Here is a 23,154-nt window from a genome sequence, read left to right as displayed (position 1 = left end):
CACAGCTGCCCTGGGGCAGACTGACGGAAGCGAGGCTGCCAATCTGCGCCATCGGCCCCTCCGACCACCACCAACCATTCACTCTCACAACTTTCATACTAGGCAAGGTGGGAAGTGTCTTGCCCAAGGACACAACGCCAGTTTTACGCCTGCGGGAGCGGGGATCGAACCGCCAACCTTCCGGTGATAAGACGACCCGCTCTACCAACTGAGCTACTGTCGCCCCACTGTGGGGGACGTCACGAAAGGTCTGTCCTTTATTTACTGTCTATGTCCTGTGTGGCTTTATGACCCTGGAGGGGCTGATCCAGGACGGGCTTTTGACCCTGGAGGGGCTGATCCAGGACGGGGCTTTATGCCCTGGAGGGGCTGATCCAGGACGGGGCTTTATGACCCTGGAGGGGCTGGTCCAGGACGGGGCTTTATGACCCGGAGGGGCTGATCCAGGACGGGGCTTTATGACCCTGGAGGGGCTGATCCAGGACGGGGCTTTATGACCCTGGAAGGGCTGATCCAGGACGGGGCTTTTGACCCTGGAGGGGCTGGTCCAGGACGGGGCTTTATGACCCTGGAGGGGCTGGTCCAGGACGGGGCTTTATGACCCTGGAGGGGCTGATCCAGGACGGGGCTTTATGACCCTGGAGGGGCTGATCCAGGACGGGGCTTTATGACCCTGGAGGGGCTGGTCCAGGACGGGGCTTTATGACCCTGGAGGGGCTGATCCAGGACGGGGCTTTATGACCCTGGAGGGGCTGATCCAGGACGGGGCTTTATGACCCTGGAAGGGCTGATCCAGGACGGGGCTTTATGACCCTGGAGGGGCTGGTCCAGGACGGGGCTTTATGACCCTGGAGGGGCTGGTCCAGGACGGGGCTTTATGACCCTGGAGGGGCTGATCCAGGACGGGGCTTTATGACCCTGGAGGGGCTGATCCAGGACGGGGCTTTATGACCCTGGAGGGGCTGATCCAGGACGGGGCTTTATGACCCTGGAAGGGCTGATCCAGGACGGGGCTTTATGACCCTGGAGGGCTGATCCAGGACGGGGCTTTATGACCCTGGAAGGGCTGATCCAGGACGGGGCTTTATGACCCTGGAGGGGCTGATCCAGGACGGGGCTTTATGACCCTGTAGGGGCTGATCCAGGACGGGGCTTTCAGCAGAGTCCTGATCAGACAGAGGCAGGCAGGAGGCCGGAGGTTCAGCTGGTAGGTCCACATCGAGAGGCGTACAGGACTTCCGGCCACATCACTGGTTGATGCATCTGAGGACAAACAATGTGTCATCAGTCATTTTACATTTTATACTTTGAGAAACTACATCGTTCAGGCCACCAGTTAACATAATGTGTCTTGTCTGGTGGTGGAATGTACATTGCATATATTGTATGGTGGGATGTGTGTGAATGGTGTAGAAAAAACAAGTATAAGAATTTTGTAATGCCGTGCATGGTTGTTTGTAAAGTGATAATGACAGTTTGTCTGACGATTATGAAAAAAGATTTGCGGTTGACAATATTTTTAGAACAATTAAATCAATCTGGGAGCTATGCTAAAGCTACAAGTTGAGCCTGTAACTGCTGTATTTTCTGAAAATGACTAACTTGCAAAATGCAGAACCGGGTAAGGTTTTTATTTATGAATGAAGTCCTGTGCTGTGCACTGTGGCTGTTCGATAGCTTAGCATGTTAGCCTGTGGTGGTTGCAAGCTACTGTTAACCTAAACCCTGAGTTTTAAACTCAACAGAGACATATATGTTTGTTTTACCTCCCAGAAGACATAGTTAGATTTGTTGAGGAAGCAGGAATTGCCGGAGTAGCTGTAGCAGCACTGCCCTGCACCGCGCAGTGTACAGAACATAGCCATGACAATGTGAGTCTGAAGCCTGTTAGGTTGCTGATTTTAATTTGTACAACTAAGATTATATAAAAACATGATACGATAAATTGATTATTGATTATTACTTACTTCACTGTGATTATGAGTGATATTAACGTCTAGTAGCAGATAGTACAAAAGCCACTTGCCTGTGTGTCTGAAGCACTCGCCTCGGCTGAACGCTGGTCTGCAGCATTCAGATCTGGGCTTCCCTGCTCTAAACTGTTTTGAGAAAGCAAAAGCTTCATCTTCTTCAAGTTGTTGTGGCATCCATGGACGGAGCAGATGAGGCTGGTCACTTTTAGGCTTAATAAAAGTGAGCAACATAGCAGGCGAACTCGCTGTCAACAGCGCAGAGCCGACAAACGGAAGTTGTAACACATAATGGCGCCGCCCAGCATCAGTGAGCCGTTGGCAAACATAACATGCAGGATGGAAGCACTGATTCGCCACAACATGCTCGCGTCAAGGACATACGATTGATTTCCAACTTATTTCATAGTAACGAGTAACGAAGAGGCTTTTAGAAAAGTAACGGAGTAAAAGTACACATTTTAACATGACGATGTAGCGAAGTAAAAGTGAAAATTCACAGAAATATAAATACTCAAGAAAGTACAGATCCTGAAAAAATACTGAAGTACAGTCACGAAGTATTTGTATTTCGTTACTGTACATCACTGCACAACACAGACACAGACTGAATATGCAGTATTCCAAGAAGCTATCATTACACTGTAAACACCAACATGTGTGTGTGTGTGTGTGTGTGTGTGTGTGTGTGTGTGTGTGTGTGTGAAGTATATCAGTGGCTCATTAAAGATTATGACAGTGGATCCTAAATATTTTGGGATCCATTTACATGAGTGGTGCTGGGAGTCAAAAATGCAGAATTCTGAAAACTGCTCCCAAGATAGAACTTTTGGAAAATACTCTGTTTCTGTGGAATCGGGAAAAAAACGTCCGTATTCTCCTGGACTTGGTCGTGTAACAGCCATGTTGTCCATAACAAGATACAAAAAAACCAACAGCAGCAGCCGGCCCAACGTGGACCGCGTCGTTTTCAGTGCTTCTAACATTTCCATGGAAACAAAAAGGCAAAGTTGAGCAACCAAAGTGGTTCGTTTAGTCCACCGTCCACTGAGGTTATCACCAAGCTCTGCCGGGTTGACCAAAGCCTCGTGAAGCTACATGGAAACCGTTTGTTTTTCCCAATCCCAGAGGTTTGCATTTGCTGAGCCAGATTAGTAGAAAAGAGAAGCGCCTGCAGGTGCTGCTTAATCCAATCGGCCAAAAGAGGATTCCAGCAGAGCCACCACTCAGAATAAATATTTAAAAAAAGGACTCTCCGAGCTAAGGCAACAGCTCTGCTGCTGCTGTATTTAAGCAATTATCTCAACGGGCAGCAGTGTGTCGGATCTAAGACCAGCCCGGCACGGTCCTCACGTGGGCGAACTGAGCAACAACAGGAATATTAAGAAAGTCACCAAAATGAGAAACACGTCGGTGAGCTGCTCACGTCAAATATCAGCTTTCAGTTGAGTTAAAGAAAGTTAGACTGGATTTTCAACCAACGGTACAAGAGGTTACTGAAAACCTGCAAAACTCAAATAACATGACTTTAAGAATGTCCTTTTCTTAGTCGTGTTAGCTCCTGTTTAAACTAGTGACTCATGGACTGTGAGGACAGAGCGCAAATCTAAAACAAGATAAAACATCTTACTTACTTACCTAGTGCTCCAGGAGGGTCAGGGCATCCTGTCCCGGTGCGTTGAGCCGACCAGGTGAACCAGATTTTTCCATTGTTGGCGATCTTGTGCCGGCTGCTCTGCATCCTCCACAGCAACTCCGTGTTGTTGGAGATCGCCCACAATGACGTTGAGCTATTGGGTTTCCCTCGAGGTCGTCTCCAGCCTGCAGCCTTTGGGTCAAACTGGAGAACGTCTTGTGTCGGATGTTCTGGGGGTAGACGGAGGACATGGCCGAGCCAGCGGTGCGGCGTTGTGCGACCAAGGAAGATGCTCGGGGCTGGCCTGTGCGGCTCTGAGCACTTCATTGGAAACTCCCTGGGGCCACCTGGTGTTCTCCATGGTTCTCAGAGCTCCTGATGTTCTCCATGGTTCTCAGAGCTCCTGATGTTCTCCATGGTTCTCAGAGCTCCTGGTGTTCTCCATGGTTCTCAGAGCTCCTGATGTTCTCCATGGTTCTCAGAGCTCCTGGTGTTCTCAATGGTTCTCAGAGCTCCTGATGTTCTCCATGGTTCTCAAGCTCCTGATGTTCTCCATGGTTCTCAGAGCTCCTGGTGTTCTCAATGGTTCTCAGAGCTCCTGATGTTCTCCATGGTTCTCAGAGCTCCTGATGTTCTCCATGGTTCTCAGAGCTCCTGATGTTCTCCATGGTTCTCAGAGCTCCTGATGTTCTCCATGGTTCTCAGAGCTCCTGGTGTTCTCCATGGTTCTCAGAGCTCCTGATGTTCTCCATGGTTCTCAGAGCTCCTGATGTTCTCCATGGTTCTCAAAGCCCCTGATGTTCTCCATGGTTCTCAGAGCTCCTGATGTTCTCCATGGTTCTCAGAGCTCCTGATGTTCTCCATGGTTCTCAGAGCTCCTGATGTTCTCCATGGTTCTCAAAGCCCCTGATGTTCTCCATGGTTCTCAAAGCCCCTGATGTTCTCCATGGTTCTCAGAGCTCCTGATGTTCTCCATGGTTCTCAAAGCCCCTGATGTTCTCCATGGTTCTCAGAGCCCTGCTATCAGAGCCATCGATTCTTGTGGCCAGGGTGTTGTTCAGGGGTCACATTTCTGAGCCATAGAGCAGGATGGAGAGTACAGCTAATTTGTAAATCCGGAGCTTGGTCTTGGTGAGATGGTCTGGATCCAGAGTGGTTTCCAAGAGACTGCAGAGCAGATGCTGCCGGGCTCGTCTGCAGTCAATCTCTAGTTTTAGGTCCCAGCTGTCTGTCACCATGGACCCCAGGTACACAAAGTTCTTGACAGGCTCTACAATGTCGCTCCCAATTTGCATGGGAGGTGGATCTGGTCTGTCACCGACATACATGGACCTGGTTTTAGCCCAGCTTGGAGGCCGAGCTGTGCTCCTCCTCACTATAAAGCCCAGAGCGTCTCTCAGCTGACTGTAGGTTGTGCTGAGCAGGATGGGATCGTCAGTGTATTCCAGGTCAGTCAGGTGGTCGCTGCCGAAGGAGACTCTGGGGCGCGCTCGCACACCTTAGACATCAGATGGTCGATGATACAGTTAAAAAGATCAGGAGCCACACAGCCCTGGAGAACGCCAATGGTAAAAAAAATATCTGGAAAAAAATGTACACAATGTAAAATATATATGAGTGTAAAATAAAACAAATCTCATAAATCCATATGTAATCAACAGAGTATTACTGACGGCATTTCATGTTTCAAAACGAAGATATTTTGATTTGAGCTCGATACGAGAAACATCTTGAAACAGTTTAGTGAAGGGCAACAAAAGGTTGGAAACAAGTGGTCTATGAATGAAAAATAAGTCCGAGAGTATTTTGTACTGCTGGCATCGAGTCAGGAACACGACTGGGTTTTAAAATAGCACAGACTCTCAGGATATTGGAAACGAATGCTCATTAATCAAATCGGTTCATTAAAAATCAGAACTCATCTGATTTCTCTGCCGCTTAAATTAATTTACTGCCAAATTTAATGCAAAGGTATTTGTAAGATGACTCACTGAAGTAAAAAACTTATTTCGGATGTTTTTTTTGGTTTTTTTTCTTTCTACAGGCTGTAAACTGCCATGTGCTTCCTGGTCATTCACTCAGTAACATTCATGTTGGCTACAGCGTCCTCCATGTGAAGAACATCTGCAAAAACTTTCACTTTCAGAGGCTCCGAAGGCCAAAACCAGTGACAGCATGTCAGAGAGGGGCGGAGCTAGTGCGGCGTCCCCCACAGCGCTCTGCTGCTTCCAGCAGGACGTCTCCATACGGAACACTGTCAAGCAGATGTAAATGTGATTGGTCCATGACCGCATCACATGGACAGAGGAGGAGCTGTGATTGGCTGATTTATGAAAATGTTTAACTCCTAAAAACAAATCAACAGATGATTATTATGAAAGCGGTAGTCTGGTCAAGACGCCTCGGTTATAGAAACTAGTGACGGGGACCAGAACAAGCTCTGAAACCAGGATATAATATAGTTATTTGCAGTCTGAAATTTAGCATTTTTGATGGGTTCCAATGGAACTCAGGCTCCTTTTGAAACCAACACCCGTCGCCCCCTGCTGGAATCACAGCTTTTCTGCGCTTCGGCACCGGATATTCATTTTTCACAACTGAGAGTGGCGCCTGACCAAAATGCACGAAAGGCTTTCCATTTTCATTTGAAAATGATTTTGTTTGAGCAAGACCCAAGAGCATCATGGGGAATATCTCCAGGCACAAAGGACCAGGTCTCGCGGCGGGCGGCTGCTCTCGTGAAGGAGCTTCCTCCGGCTGGGCTGTGCAGCAGCGTGCCGTGCTCCCCGTTTGGGAGACTGGAGGACGAATGGTGTGATTGTGGCGACTGACAGGTTAGAGGTGGAGAATGTGGAGGAAGCTTCATGTTTCTGTTTGAACTGGCTAGCGTAGCTACAAGCAAGCAGACGTTATTTGCTGATGTGATCAGGTGGTAAAGCTTTATAACACTGTCTCATCATGGCTGATCGCAGCAACAGGAGCGCAGACCAACTTGTTTAATACTGCGTCACTTCTGATTGGCCAGCGTCATAAAGACCCGAGCCACGGCAATTCTGGTTGGCTAATACATCTATCAGTCTAACGCCAAAACTGGGAGGCTGCAAAAAAAACAAAACAAAAAAAAAAACGCAGGGTCTTGTGATTTCATTATCGCCCAGGCCAAACCTCAATGCTGATTAGATCTCAATTAATGGTGCAGCTCCAGTACAAACCTCTGCAGAGGCTTACAGAAACTGCCACAGGCCACTGCTCAAACACAACGACGCAGAAGAATGACAGCATGGGAAGTTTACACATCTGGAAAGACTGTATCCAAACAAGGGGCATTTCTTTTTCTTTTAAAAATATACAAACATAAAGATCTGTACAGCTTTGTATTAAAATATCCATGGATTTAAGATAATGTGTGAGTGCGGTTGACATATAGCGCTGGAAGTACCGCAGATTCAGAAAGTAGTCAAGACGCTACGAAACCCAGCAGAAGTTAAAGTTGTTCACTGAAAATGTCACAAAGTTAAAATATGTCTTCATCCTCACCGAACAGTGTCCCTGTGAGTGCCGGACTGTTATTAGGTTCTTACAACAGAAGAATTAATGCAGAAGCATGAGTTTAGCGCTGTAGGGCTCAGTTCAACTCTCTTATGTTCCTCTGGAAATGCATCACATTTTGTCACTTCATCATGTCTTTTATATGCAGAACCTTCATCTATAAAGAAAACAGCCACTAAAGCTGTCAGATAAATGTGAAAAAACACTCAGTGTTGCGGGACTGGAGGTACGGGAAACCCGCCAACTGAAGAGCCACAACGCCGTGGAGGAACGGGTCGGACAGTTAAACCCACTCAGCCTGCAGTCTCTATTTCCATGATAAGAATCCTGTCATTTCAGTGCTGGCTACAGCCAAATCCAGACGTTCCAGACCGCAGACAGCAATGAAAGCAGCTTTCCAGCTGTTGAAAAGCTAAAACCTTCTTCTTCCTCGTATTGAGGGAGGCATATGTGGTCCTAATTCCGCGGTTTGGACGGCTTCAGCTTCTACCGCCGCCTGCTTTAGAAAAGGTCTTGATCACCATCAAGACGGCATCTGGCTCTGAGACAGACACACCCGGCTGTCGTTCCTCTCTGGCTTCCTTCACCCTTCTTCTCTCCATTAGCATGAGTAACGTCTGTGTCTGATGTTTCTCTCCCTCTTGACGCTCAAGCTTCCAGACCGACTGGGGCTTGATTGGGCCGGAACGGATCTGGTGCCGAGGTGAGAGGCGGCGCTATCTTTGGCGGAGCTCAGCGTCTTCCAAACGGCTCTAAAAACGAGGCTTTTCCACCGCAGCTGCTCCAGGTGTCACACGAGGATAAGCTAAGCCGAATCCAGAGGGAGAGCAGCCTGTGAGTCAGGGACCAAATGGACAGACTGCTCAAATCTGTCAGCTCTGGATGTATTTTTACACTTTCTCCTTTAAATAGTTGGAAATACTGCAAATGACGGCTGCTCCAGTGTCCGCTCACGTGTTCAAAGCAGCGGGAAAATTCCTGCTGGTTGATTTGGAGTGATCAAGCCTGAATCCTGTTTCTAGTCACTGCTTGTGTTTTTAGTGGAGTCACTCAGGACATCGGTGACTCTGAGGCCACGTTTGGAGAGTCATATCCATCCATCAGTTTACAGAAACGGACACAGCCACATTTGAAATCAGGACCTGGGCTCGGCTGAGGTCGTTCCAACAGTGAGGATGAGAGGAGAGTGACGGAGGCAGAAAGTGGAGCCCACAGTCTGGTCAGAGATCCAGTTAGAAGGTCACATGACAGCCAGAGCTCAAAATAATATGGATAACAAACTCGTGCATGTGCATATGTGTGCATGAACGAGAACTTGAGTGTACCAGCTCCGTTTTAATTGGGACTTTTTATGCATGTTTGAACTGTTGCTACATATTTTAATCTACTTATGGTGTATGATCTGTGGCAGGAGGAAAGGCTGCAAATTGAAATTTTTCTTGTGCATTGTTTCTTGCTCACTTGCACTTGTTTTATTTTCCGTTGCCGCTGAAGACAAAAGACAAACACTGACGGTCAATCAACGAACCGGCTGGCGTCGTCGCAGCGCCCCCGGTGGCCAGCAGGCGACAGCGGAGCCAAGAGGAACTAAGAGAGACATAGGAGGACGGAGGTCTGGACCGACATCCACAGAGCTGCTTCTGCTACCAGGCTCATGTGAAACACTTGAATTCTGTTTGGACACAAACCGTCCCATGGTGCATCTGTTCAGTAAATCACTACAGCTTTCTTTTCCTGCAGTCTCTTGGCCATGAGATTAACTACCGCTTGTGTTTCATACCTGTTTTTTCCCCGTTTGTTTTTCAATTTCCTGCATCAGAGCTCATCTGCTGAAATGTTTTTATATGTTTGACCAAATTTGAGGAGCTTGTGTCGTTTCAAAGGGAAGCTTCAGCGCCGGAGCAGATCAAGGTCATTTCCTCTGTGGCTTTTGAGAAGTCCGCCTTGTATTGCTCGGCCGATTGCCTTAGTTTCCGTTTCTTTTGTCTCTTTCCGATTGACTCTTCAGAACAGACTGTCCTCCACCGGAACGTCTGGGTCCAGCCCACTCCGACTGACTTCCTTTCATATTCCAGGACTTTTTATATTATTATTTCATTCTAATCTACTGGGCTGCAACGGACTATTGACAGACTTCCTCTCTTTTTCACAATGAGCACCAACTAGTACACATTTAACCTGCTTGACGAGGCATTTAAAACATGCGATGCTTTGATTCGTACATTGCTTTTGGGTCACTTTGATTATGGAAGAACCCAGAAAAGAGTTTTTTTAAATTAATCAGCCTGAATCCACATTTAGAAATCAAGAAGTTTGACCACTCATGTGATTAATGATAAAATGCTGACAGCTTCTCATTGTGGCTAGAGGTATAGCATCTCTGTGTATGCTGCAAAAACAAAGAAAAGCCAGTGAATTATTTAAGCTGTTGAACAAGAAAATGTGATTATTCTCCTGAAAAAGTCTCTTTTAATAGAGAGTCACCAAGTCTGAACCGAGCTCGATGCAGCTCCACCACGCTGGAAGCCTGTCTGTCTTCTGTAGTTATTCTGGTTAGCAGATGGGATTTCTGCATCCTGTAAAACCGTCTGGCTCCATGTGAGGAACGTTCTGAACAATGTTGTCAGCAGGAGGACTTCCAATCCCTCGTCTTTCAGGATTTTCTGTGGGAAAAATCCCAGAGGAAAGAGTTGGACAGCATGGATAGTTACAGCTTTCATGCAGTTGCAGTGATTGGAAAACCGTCATATCCTGGAATGGCCTGTTACCAGGTTTTACTCAAGGCTTTTGTTTCAAGATTCAAGAGTTTTATTGTCACGTACACAGTAAAAAAACACAAAGGCTTAAAGCCATGCAGTGAGATTGTTAGATTCCATGCTTCCCGGCAGCACAAAAAGATAATTAACAATAACTGAAAGAGCTAAAAGAAAGAAATAGTGCAATAATTTGAAAAAGGTACAATCTGAATGCAATCTAAACAAAAGGTTGTATGCAGTTGTAACCAAGTACAAAACAATACAATCTATGCACAGCACAACTCAAAAAACGAACTAATGAAAAAAACTTTCAGACTCTTTCAACTCCATATAAGACTGTCAATCATTTCAAATAGTAAAACAAGTGAGGAGAGCGCTGTACTGCCTGATCTGGAGTCAGAAGTGTTGGAAAGATGAAGATGAAACTTTTAAACGACGTGATTTCAGTAGAAGCTGACCGATGTAACCGGGATTTCTGTGTTTCCTGGACTGAAAACTAACCCAGGTATCTTGTGGACGAGCAATAAATATTAAAGAACACTGAGTTCTCCTTTAATCAGGACTGTTAATCTGGTCTAATCTGTGACTGCGTGTTTGAGAAATGTTGAGAGGAATGAGTTAATGAACCACATGTAAAATGAAGCTCCTGTTTGTTTTAAAAGGCTCATTTAAAGTCTGACACACAAATAGAAACAGGAAGCAGGGATTTCTGCTCGACCTCTGCCTCGTGGCCCGTACGACAACAAAGCCTCCGACATGCCGCCGCGGAAAAGGTCTGTGGTGTTTTCAAAGCATTTTGCGGCCAGTCGGCAGGTCGGAGGCGGCGGAGGCGCCCCGACCCGGCGTCACGTGGAGGAGCTGAGAAATCACACTCACACGTTCACTCCTGACCGCCCTGCGCTCCCCACGCCAGAGCGAACACTCCACGCTGCTGCTGCTCGTCTGGCGGCCCCGCCTCCCCCGCGGCATCTCGGGAGGCGTGCGCGCGCCCGTGCACGGCCGCCTACACGCCGGTCTTCCAGTGGCTGCAGGCTGCGGCGGGAGGCTGGACAAGGTGCCACGCTGGGTTCACTTGTCTCACATCTGATTGGGCGTTGAGGGGCGGCGGCAGGAGCTCGGCAGTGATTGGCCGGTCCTCCGGAGAGCCGCGCCTGACTGCTGACAATCTCAGCTGGACTGGAACGAGTCCGGCGAAATGTCACATCCACCGAAGGACGAACGCTTCCACAACAAGAGTATATCATCACTCCGCCTGCCTGCTCAGGAGGGCAAACCGACTTCAGTCCAGGGGCCAAATACAGGCCGACTTCATCTGGAGTGTCGGACCGGTAAAACTGTGCCATCATGACCTTTAAAGTTTTTGTTTGGTTGTAGCGAAGAGTAGATGTACTGAAAATATCTACATTTTTACAAAAATTAAACAATTATGATAGAAAATGACTAAAGTCTCAAAATGAAGCCAATTTTACTGAAACCTTCTGCTGCAAAACAGAGTAAACGTCTTCTCGAGGTGCTGCAGTCTGCATGTTTTTACAAACTCACCATGACAGCATGGCTTTGAGGCAGTTTGATACCAACGAGGAAGTAACCTCATGGCAGCATCGCCGATACCTCGGCTCAGGTCTCAGTGTTGTGTCTGTTCTTGAAAAAAAATCATTGTTTTCTGAAGAAATTTTCACCATTTACTTCATGGTTTGGACGAATTGAAGCCGCCTACGGACAGGTTTTGGCCCACGGGCCTTATGTTTGAAGGTTTAATGGATTATCCAGAGAGACAGATGTGTGGAGGTCGGTCATGGAGGGACTCAGACAAACTTCACAGAACTGAAACATTTCTTTAAACAAGGGACTGAGGATGAAATGGGCTCTGGGAGAACTGCGGCTCAGAGTGAGCCACCAGGACCCTGAACGCCACCCGGGACTCCAGCAGTAATGGCCCTGGACATGAAACTGTGAGAGGTGAAGGGTCGGCTCAGTTTAACAGAAGAGGCCGGTCACTGCCAGATCCAGACGCTTTCAGAGAAGCAGTGATCCAACTGGAAACAGCTGTGTTCGCTTCAGAGCCGCTCACGCCGCTCACTTCCTGTGATTTTAATATTACTGTCACTGAATGTGGAACATTTCTGTCTCACACCATGAAAACATTGGACGTCTGGAAAAATAGGATCTTTGCGGAAAGAGACCGGAGCTCCGCAGAGGCTCCGGAGCCGGTGTGCATCGGGGCCAGAGAACATCCAGTCACAGCTGCCAGGGCTGGACGCCCAGACGCTTCCTTCTTATTGCAACTAAAACTTTGAATCTGTTGTCGCTGCTCAACAGACCGCTGGTCTATAAAACCGTTTCATTTCCAACATAGAATGAAGAGGTTAAAGGCCTTTCTCCTGGATTCTGGGGCGACAGTAGCTCAGTCGGTAGAGCAGGTCGTCTTATAACTGGAAGGTTGGCAGTTCGATCCCTGCTCCCGCAGGCGTAAAACTGTCGTTGTGTCCTTGGCCAAGACACTTCACCCACCTTGCCTAGTATGAAAGTTGTGAGAGTGAATGGTTGGTGGTGGTCGGAGGGACCGATGGTGCTGATTGGCAGCCTCGCTTCCGTCAGTCTGCCCCCCCCAGGACAGCTGTGGCTACAGCAGCAGCTTACCACCACCCAGTATGGAGGGAATGAAGAATGCAATGTAAAGCGTCTTTGAGTGTCCTGAAAAGCGCTGTATAAAAAACCAATGCATTATTCTTCTTCTGGATGACGGATCAAACTCCACACAGAAACGCCGTCATGACACTTCATGTTTGAAACCTGCTGACCACTCCATTGATAAAATACTGAACCAGGGGTCAGAACTAGTCCCTGAAACACTGACTCGTCTTTTCATTTGTTAGTTTCAGCTTTCTGCCTCCTGTTTTGCAGCAAACACACAGGAGGTATTAAGCTTTTTTTTTTTAACGTGACTTTTCAGGGATTTAACAAATCTACATTCTGACACCAGCTAACCGACGCTATCCTCATCTTTGCATCAGTGTTTCCGCCCTCTGTAATCCTCCTCCCTGTCTGTCATCTTCCTCCCTGCTGGATCCGTCTGAAACTCTCTTTCAGAGGAAAAGAAGAACAAGAGAAAACACGCTCGCTGCCAATTATCAAAAACGCTGCTGTGAACTAACAGGAGTTATTTGCGCTGCAGAAAATGAGCGCAGAGGCTTGTCAGTAGCTGTGATGGTCTGACTGTGTGGATGAATGACGGCTGCAGAGCAGCATCTGCAGGCTTTATGTACGCTAAATATCCTGGCTGACACCTGATTACCATGAGCGGGACGGGAGGAGGGCCGGAGGAGGAGTCTGGGCGATCCTGAGTGAGATCCTGAGGGGAGGGCAGGGTTCATGGCAGGATGTGACCAGTCAGAGCAAACCAAATCAATTTTATTCATATAGCACGTTTTATTTATAAAACAACACAAAGTGCTGAACAGTGAAAACAGTCATAAAAACAAAAAGAATAAAAATAAAAACGGCGCCAAACAGTATGCACCACACGCACGCACACACACTCCCATTATATTGCACAGAACAGAGGAGGCATGGCATGGCACTGAGCATCATGGGAAAACACTACCAGTGGGGCCGTCCGCACCAGGAGAAATCGAGGGTCATTAATACTGGGGCTCCAGCGCCCGACCCCCGACCCCGACAGACCAGGGGACCCCGCACACCGAAGTGTGGAGACCCCAGGCCAGCCAGGACCAGAGGACTCGAGCACAGTAACCCCAGCAGAGGACCAGGACCAACTCCCGGTGTGAAGGACCCCCCTCAGAGTGAAGGACCCCCTCAGTGTGAAGGACCCCCTCAGTGTGAAGGACCCCTCAGAGTGAAGGACCCCCCTCAGAGTGAAGGAACCCCCTCAGTGTGAAGGACCCCCTCAGTGTGAAGGACCCCCCTCAGTGTGAAGGACCCCTCAGAGTGAAGGACCCCCCTCAGTGTGAAGGACCCCCTCAGAGTGAAGGAACCCCCTCAGTGTGAAGGACCCCCTCAGTGTGAAGGACCCCTCAGAGTGAAGGACCCCCTCAGAGTGAAGGACCCCCTCAGAGTGAAGGACCCCCCCTCAGAGTGAAGGACCCCCTCAGAGTGAAGGACCCCCCCTCAGAGTGAAGGAACCCCCTCAGTGTGAAGGACCCCCCTCAGTGTGAAGGACCCCCCTCAGAGTGAAGGAACCCCCTCAGAGTGAAGGACCCCCTCAGAGTGAAGGAACCCCCTCAGTGTGAAGGACCCCCTCAGAGTGAAGGAACCCCCTCAGAGTGAAGGAACCCCCTCAGTGTGAAGGACCCCCTCAGTGTGAAGGACCCCTCAGAGTGAAGGACCCCCTCAGAGTGAAGGACCCCCTCAGAGTGAAGGACCCCCCCTCAGAGTGAAGGACCCCCTCAGAGTGAAGGACCCCCCCTCAGAGTGAAGGAACCCCTCAGTGTGAAGGACCCCCTCAGTGTGAAGGACCCCCTCAGAGTGAAGGACCCCCCCAGAGTGAAGGACCCCCTCAGAGTGAAGGACCCCCCCTCAGAGTGAAGGACCCCCTCAGAGTGAAGGAACCCCTCAGTGTGAAGGACCCCCTCAGTGTGAAGGAACCCCCTCAGAGTGAAGGACCCCCTCAGAGTGAAGGACCCCCCTCAGAGTGAAGGACCCCCTCAGAGTGAAGGACCCCCCTCAGAGTGAAGGAACCCCCTCAGTGTGAAGGACCCCCTCAGTGTGAAGGACCCCCCCTCAGAGTGAAGGAACCCCCTCAGTGTGAAGGACCCCCTCAGTGAAGGACCCCCCCTCAGAGTGAAGGAACCCCCTCAGTGTGAAGGACCCCCTCAGTGTGAAGGAACCCCCTCAGAGTGAAGGACCCCCTCAGAGTGAAGGACCCCCTCAGAGTGAAGGACCCCCCCGAGTGAAGGACCCCCTCAGTGAAGGACCCCCCCTCAGAGTGAAGGAACCCCCTCAGTGTGAAGGACCCCCTCAGTGTGAAGGACCCCCCTCAGGTGAAGGACCCCCTCAGTGAAGGACCCCCTCAGAGTGAAGGACCCCCCCTCAGTGAAGGACCCCCTCAGTGTGAAGGACCCCCTCAGTGTGAAGGACCCCCTCAGAGTGAAGGACCCCCTCAGTGTGAAGGAACCCCCTCAGTGTGAAGGACCCCCTCAGAGTGAAGGAACCCCCTCAGAGTGAAGGAACCCCCTCAGTGTGAAGGACCCCCTCAGAGTGAAGGAACCCCCTCAGAGTGAAGGAACCCCCTCAGTGTGAAGGACCCCCTCAGTGTGAAAGACTCCCTCAGAGTGAAGGACCCCCCTCAGATTGAGGACCCCCCCCCCCCCCCAGAGTGAAGGACCCCCCTCAGTGAAGGACCCCCCTCAAGTGAAGGACCCCCCCCCCCCAGAGTGAAGGACCCCCTCAGTGTGAAGGACCCCCCCTCAGAGTGAAGGACCCCCCCCCCCCAGAGTGAAGGACCCCCCTCAGAGTGAAGGACCCCCCTCAGAGTGAAGAATTCCCCCCCTCAGAGTGAAGGACCCCTCAGGAAACCCTGGAGTTAAACAGCTAAAACGTGATAAAAATAGATATGAAATTAAATAAAATAATAGATAGGATTACAAAGTAAAAAAGTAAACAAGTTAAAAGTACGTAAAAAATGCATAAAAATTACATAAATAACGGTGGAATAAGAGGACTATAAGGTCAGTTAAAAGCCTGATTAAAAGGTGTGTTTTCAACCTCCCTGAATGTCGACAGCGTCTGCGGTCCTGAGGTTCTCCGGCAGGCTGTTCCCAAACATTAAACCTGTCAATGAAATAGAAACTGAAGGCTGAGCAGGAGCGCTGGAGAGCCAGGTGTCGAGGCTGAGCCGTCTGGAGAAGCTCGGCGCCGCTGAAGAAGGTCGGCAAAGGTCCAGAGATAAAGACCGCCCTCCCGCAGCTCTCCACCAGGTTAGAAAGGTCTTTAAATCCTGCTTGGTGACTCGGCTGCCGCCGGGCCGTGGCGTTAGCGCCTGTCTCCAACCAGGAGTGTCGTGGGGGAGAAGAGGGGGCGGGGCCAGGGCTGGGGAGCGCTCCGCATGCGAAGCAGCGCCGCCGGCAGCTACCTCGCTGCCGGAGCGGTGGTCCTGGTTCTGGTTTTCCTCGGAGCGGTGGTCCTGGCTCTGGTTTTCCCCGGAGCGGTGGTCCTGGCTCTGGTTTTCCCGGACCGGTGGCCCTGGTTCTGGTTTTCCCCGGAACGGTGGTCCTGGCTCTGGTTTTCCCCGGAGCGGTGGTCCTGGCTCTGGTTTTCCCCGGAGCGGTGGTCCTGGCTCTGGTTTTCCCCGGAGCGGTGGTCCTGGCTCTGGTTTTCCCCGGAGCGGTGGTCCTGGTTCTGGTTTTCCCTGGAGCGGTGGTCCTGGCTCTGGTTTTCCTCGGAGCGGTGGTCCTGGCTCTGGTTTTCCCCGGAGCGGTGGTCCTGGCTCTGGTTTCCTCGGAGCGGTGGTCCTGGCTCTGGTTTTCCCCGGAGCGGTGGTCCTGGCTCTGGTTTTCCCCGGACCGGTGGTCCTGGCTCTGGTTTTCCCCGGAGCGGTGGTCCTGGCTCTGGTTTTCCCCGGAGCGGTGGTCCTGGTTCTGGTCTTCCTCGGAGCGGTGGTCCTGGCTCTGGTTTCCCGGAGCGGTGGTCCTGGCTCTGGTTTTCCTCGGAGCGGTGGTCCTGGCTCTGGTTTTCCCCGGAGCGGTGGTCCTGGCTCTGGTTTTCCCGGAGCGGTGGTCCTGGTTCTGGTTTTCCCGGAGCGGTGGTCCTGGCTCTGGTTTTCCTCGGAGCGGTGGTCCTGGCTCTGGTTTTCCCCGGAGCGGTGGTCCTGGCTCTGGTTTTCCCCGGAGCGGTTCTGGTTCTGGTTTTCCCCGGAGCGGTGGTCCTGGCTCTGGTTTTCCCCGGAGCGGTGGTCCTGGTTCTGGTTTTCCTCGGAGCGGTGGTCCTGGCTCTGGTTTTCCTTGGAGCGGTGGTCCTGGCTCTGGTTTTCCCCGGACCGGTGGCCCTGGTTCTGGTTTTCCCCGGAACGGTGGTCCTGGCTCTGGTTTTCCCCGGAGCGGTGGTCCTGGCTCTGGTTTTCCCCGGAGCGGTGGTCCTGGCTCTGGTTTTCCTCGGAGCAGTGGTCCTGGTTCTGGTTTTCCCCGGAGCGGTGGTCCTGGCTCTGGTTTTCCCCGGAGCGGTGGTCCTGGTTCTGGTTTTCCCCGGAGCGGTGGTCCTGGCTCTGGTTTTCCTCGGAGCGGTGGTCCTGGCTCTGGTTTTCCCCGGAGCGGTGGTCCTGGCTCTGGTTTTCCTCGGAGCGGTGGTCCTGGCTCTGGTTTTCCCCGGAGCGGTGGTCCTGGCTCTGGTTTTCCCCGGAGCGGTGGTCCTGGCTCTGGTTTTCCCCGGACCGGTGGCCCTGGTTCTGGTTTTCCCCGGAACGGTGGCCCTGGCTCTGGTTTTCCCCGGAGCGGTGGTCCTGGCTCTGGTTTTCCTCGGAGCGGTGGTCCTGGTTCTGGTTTTCCCCGGAGCGGTGGTCCTGATTCTGGTTTTCCTCGGAGCGGTGGTCCTGGCTCTGGTTTTCCCCGGAGCGGTGGTCCTGGCTCTGGTTTTCCCCGGAGCGGTGGTCCTGGTTCTGGTTTTCCCCGGAACGGTGGTCCTGGCTCTGGTTTTCCCCGGAGCGGTGGTCCTGGCTCTGGTTTTCCCGGAGCGGTGGTCCTGGCTCTGGTTTTCCTCGGAGCGGTGGTCCTGGCTCTGGTTTTCCCCGGAGCGGTGGTCCTGGCTCTGGTTTTCCCCGGAGCGGTGGTCCTGGTTCTGGTTTTCCCCGGAGCGGTGGTCCTGGTTCTGGTTTTCCTCGGAGCGGTGGTCCTGGCTCTGGTTTTCCCGGAGCGGTGGTCCTGGCTCTGGTTTTCCCCGGACCGGTGGCCCTGGTTCTGGTTTTCCCCGGAACGGTGGTCCTGGCTCTGGTTTTCCCGGAGCGGTGGTCCTGGCTCTGGTTTTCCCCGGAGCGGTGGTCCTGGCTCTGGTTTTCCTCGGAGCAGTGGTCCTGGTTCTGGTTTTCCCCGGAGCGGTGGTCCTGATTCTGGTTTTCCTCGGAGCGGTGGTCCTGGCTCTGGTTTTCCCCGGAGCGGTGGTCCTGGCTCTGGTTTTCCCGGAGTGGCAGTGGTGGCCCCCCGAGTGCCTCCTCACCGCCTCCCTGATTAGCCTCCGGCGAGCAGTGGAGGTCGAGGTCCAGGAGGACGGCTGCTGCGCGGAGGCCGACGGCGCGCGGCCCGGTTCCAGGCCGCAGCCGAGTGATCCGTGGCCGCGGTGGAGAGATCCATCTCCGGGGCCGTGGCGGAGCGACGGCGGTGCCTGGCGGTGTCTGGCAGCGTGGCTTCCGGGGTGTCGTGGCGGCGAGCGGCGGACCCGCCAGAGGACGCGGGAATAGCTGAGGCCGCAGCAGGCCGCGGACCCTCACCACCCGCCGGGCTGTCGCTGTCGTACTGCGCCAGGGCCGGGAAGCGGTTCCAGAGGGGCAGTGGAGGCGAAGCCGCGATGGGCTTCGGCTTGCGGCCCCGCACTACCAATATTCTGATGTATGTTAATGGCATAAGATGTTAATTTCAGTCTCAAATGTGAAATAAATCCTGAAACATTTTTGAAAAATTCTGCAGGGCTGAAACTTTCTGTTTCAATCTGTGATAAAAAATAAATAAATGAAAAAAGGCCGACGGTAAAAACTGTGAGTACATGTCTGGATTCCTCTCACCGATCGGCTGCAGAGGCATGAGGACTGCAGAACGCTCTCACTGCATCACAGCAGCCTCGGTCTGGAAGCTGATTGTGATAATGTGATTATTTCCCTCGTGTGGAAAAGGAGAGGACCTGCTGAGCTTCCTTCAGACGGGGCTCCGGTCGGCCCGCCTCCGGCCGTCACTCCCTCCTGAAGCTCCCACAAGATGCTGCCTGCGGTTGCTCGGATACCGGAAGCCGCCGCTTCAGCAGTGGACGTTTGAGTGAGCGACCGGGAGCGGCGGAAGCCGTCCCTGTGCTGGTCAGAACCTGATCGTGGACGCCGAACGTCCGTCCGCTCAGGGAGAGGAGCAGCCTGGCAGCTGGGAGGGGAGGGAGCTGAGCGAGATCCAGGACGTGACCGAGACGCTCCGGAGGCAGAGCTGCTGGCTGCCAGAAGACTCGCCGTTACAGGAAAAGGAAAACTTCAGGAGCGGCGTTTCAACTGAAAGCCTACCATTTTAGTGTTTTAAACGTTTTAAGAAAAATGCGTCGGTTTCCAAGGAAACGGCAGAAACTCTAAAAACGACGTCGTTTCTGTGTGAAGCCATGAGTTGGCGCTGTTGTTCTGGGTTTTCTGATGAAGCCTCGTACACGCCGTGCGTGTGCACGTGAAGCATTTCAGCCATCTGCATGGAGGCAGCATTTTCACAAAGCTCCATTCTCCTGCATTTACATGGACACAAAGTCAAACAGTAAGGTTTCAGCAGCTCCGCCCACCGTGGTTGTCCTCACCTGAAAACGCCACCTTAATGAAGCCTGTCATCAACAACAGAGGAGCTGCACTTTTCATCATCTATTCCCTCTACTGCAGTGAGTATTGTCTTCTCATATTAATATCCAGCATTTAACGACACGACTCGGCGGAGGGGCAGCGGTGTGTTTGAGCTCAGTGGAATCCAGCTACTCTTCACGAAAGACAGAAAAGTGGCTAACTGGACCAAAGTCCTAATCCGAGGATCGTTTCATTTCCCCTGCACTAATTAGCAGAAGCACTTTTCACTCAGCAGCAGTCGATCGCTGGGTATTATCCTGCTTCACCTCGGAGCCCCATGGAGGCTCGCTGCAGGGGGGGGCGGCGTTAATGAAGCAATTAATTCATCAGCTGGGAGTATGATGCACTTCAACTAGATCCTTCAAGTTGACTTTTCCTCTTTTTGTCGCTCCGTCTTTTGAGCTGATAGAATTACCAAATAAAACGAGCACACAGGACAACGTCACACAAGCTCCTTCATCTCTGCTCTCATTATTTCAGTCCACCAGAGTTCAGGAACTCCAGAAAAACTGAAAAAGTGAAAGAATAAAACAAGCCACCAGTAAATGCTTTTAAACAGCAAAGAAATGCAGCTTCTCTTCAAACCAATTTGCACTCCAGAGTCTTTTCAGCGATGCAGTTTTGGCCCTGGGGCAGAAAAAAATGAGCCAAGAAGAGAAAGTCTCAGTTCAGCCACTTCAAGCTCAGCTCATCCACACAGGCCTGTGATGAGCAGCGAAGCACTGCAGATCAAGGAATCACAACTGAACCACCGCAGTGGCTGATTTTCTGTTAAAATCTCAGTAGTTTAAACAAAAAACAAACGTTTGACCAACATCAACACTTTATGCAAAAAGCTGAAAACACCAAGCTGCATTGATGAGCTGCTGCTGAGCTGCAGGTTCCAGTCCGACTGGATGAATCCACCTGGAGCTCCACATGGCAGAGGAGCAGCCTGTGGAGGCATCGGCCCACTCAGAATCACCGACCGGACCAGCGCATGCACCATCGATCAGGTCAGCCGGGCGTGAAGTGGTGAACAATGGTTTCAAAAAAACAAACAAGCAAAGGAAACACACTGCGTGGCGGGAAATGGTTCTTCTACATGTCTTCCTGGTAAAGGTTACAGAAGTGTTTCGGCACTGTTATTTTCTCTCAGTAAGGAGCCGACCAGGGCCGGTCCGGGTGCTCCGACACCCTAGGCGAGCCCAATACGAACAGTCCGACAGTGAAGGGCGCTGTTCACTCGTACCGTCAGAGCGGCGCAGGGCGGGGCTCACACTGACCGTCGGACGCCCCTTGTGCAGCCACGGCGCCCCCCCCCAAGTCCGTAGCGCCCCAGGCAATGAATTGTTTCGCCTGTAGGACGGACCGGCCCTGGAGCCAACAGATGACTTTGGTGTGTTTGGTGCAATAGAAAAAATAATGCATATAATAAGAGGTGCAACATGACAAGCATGAAAATTAGCTTATGATTTTGATTTATCAGTAGAATTAGTGGAATGTTTCTCTCAACAGAACATTAGACGGTCTGGTCTGGAGTCCTCATTTAGCCACTCTGCAGTTTGGTGTCTGGTTCTCTAATGTGGACGATTGAAATCATGTTTCTGAGAGAGAACAGCTGTTTTCATCCTCCCGTTGGACGGCCTGCTGGGTTTCCCACTCGGCCTGCTTGAGAACAGCCAAGTATCACGTCTTCTATGTCTGCATTTCCAAAAACTCTACCTCAGGAGCCGTTTTCAAAAAGTTACATTTCCAGTAGATCCGAACACAAAGATCTGGTAGACTACTTCTGCAGTGTTTGTTCTTTGCTTTTTTCAACTTATGTTCCATTTTGTTGAATATACTCTCACATGCACTCTGACCAGAGGCAAACCGGCGCCACGTGCACATCGTGCCAGCTCCATGTACGTGAGGTTTCTGTCCAGCGGAAACACGCCGACATGCCGTCTGATCAATATTGAACGGGTGTTCCTGCTCCCGCTCCTGATATAACAATAATTCATCAGGCTGCTTTAAAATTCACTGGGTTATTCACCATCGCATGCCATATTTAACACATGATACTGACGCTTATGCAATATTCAAGCGCTCTTAAGTCGCCACGAGCGGCCACGCGTGAGCAAATGTGTAATTGGATCGTGTTTGTATTCCTTCTGAATTCCATATCTCGGGGGTTTTAAAGTGGTCTGTGCACACGGTCTCCAGCCACAGACTTTTAGACGAGTGAGTCTCATGTAGTTAATGTAAAACCAGCGTGGGGGTAATGGGAGAAGACAGGGTCTGTTTCTGTGATAAACTCATGAAAGTGATTAAACAGATCGAGCCACGTTCACTGATCCAACATGAGGCTTTTGGGTGTCGTGCGTCTGCTTTAAGAAAACGTGGGAGGCGTCACAGATCTGCTTCATCGAGTTGAAATCTCACCCCTCTGCTCCACCGAGGAAGCAAATCCTGCTTCACAACACTATATTTCATAAAGCTTTGGTCAGAGCCTAATGACTACTGTTAATGAGCGGCTACTCTAAAGCTATTGCTTTCTCCAGTGAATGAAGGAAAGTTCAACCTCCTAACATGGCGTCATCTCAAGTGAAAACGCATCATTTTGTTTGAGGAAAGTTTCATGTTTCCGAAGCAATGGTTTGAGCAGAGACCAATAAGCTATTAACATTAACAATGGGAGTACTCACTGGAATGCAGCTCTCCACTCTAAAACTAACAAGTTCCAGGAGAATCTGGACTGGGACTCACGCCACTCTGGAGGCGGCCATGTTTGTTACTGTCCATCCACTGAGCATGTGCAGAAGAACTGTGTATACAGCCGTGGTGCTCACGCACAGCAGCAGCGTTTCCACCGTCACCAAGCAGACGGAGTCCAGGCGTTCCCTGAAGGTTGCTGTTGTCACAGACAGCTTGTTTTTCCTCAGGTGGTTAAAGGTGTAATACAACATTTTGATTTCCGGGTGGATCACCTAAATAATTGGTTGGTCTGTTTGTCAATCATTCTGACGAGCTGCTTTCGTAAGGCGGTTCTCCGTGCTTGCGCCCAATCAGCTTCTCCCTTTTGCGCATTCAGAGTGTTTATGTAGCCGGTGAGCTTCTGATACTTACCGATGGCGAGTCTGACATAATGAAACTGTACTGTTTCGGAAAAAAAGCTTTATTATGAGCGAGGCGGATCGCAGAAACTGTACAGAGCCGTGCGAACCGGAGAAGAGGAGATCGCGCTCGTACACTTCCGCGTTTTCTGGGAGAAGCAGGAGAGCCAGGCGGATGGTCTGGAGCATGGCGTTGTTCAAACAGTGAGTAACAGACGTGGGGCTTCGTCTTTTCGAGAAAATGTTGTATTCTACCTTTAAAGCACCGGCCCGGTTTTACCAAACCTTGTACCAGCTGATGAATTTTTGATATACATTTATTCTTTGAGTAAAAACCATGCCGGATCAAGTCCATCGAGCCTTGCCACACTTTCATGGAGAGATGTCATTAAAATATCAGAATGATGCCATTTTTGTCCTCTATCCAGATGTGAAAACCACATTTCAAAAACTTCTACTAAATTTAAACTGTGAGCTTTAAAGTGTGGTAAGAATTCTTTAGAGGAGAGTGCAGAATCTTCTGCCATCTGCTTCAATGTATTAAGAGAGAGATTTTCTCCCCTGAATCCAAAAGTAAGTAAAGTAATTTTTTATTTATATAGCACCTTTCACAGGTAAAGAGCCACAAAGTGCTTCACAACAC

Source organism: Salarias fasciatus, chromosome 2 (genome assembly GCF_902148845.1).
Source record: "Salarias fasciatus chromosome 2, fSalaFa1.1, whole genome shotgun sequence".
Classification (NCBI taxonomy): domain Eukaryota; kingdom Metazoa; phylum Chordata; class Actinopteri; order Blenniiformes; family Blenniidae; genus Salarias; species Salarias fasciatus.
This window is presented reverse-complemented; position numbering follows the sequence as displayed.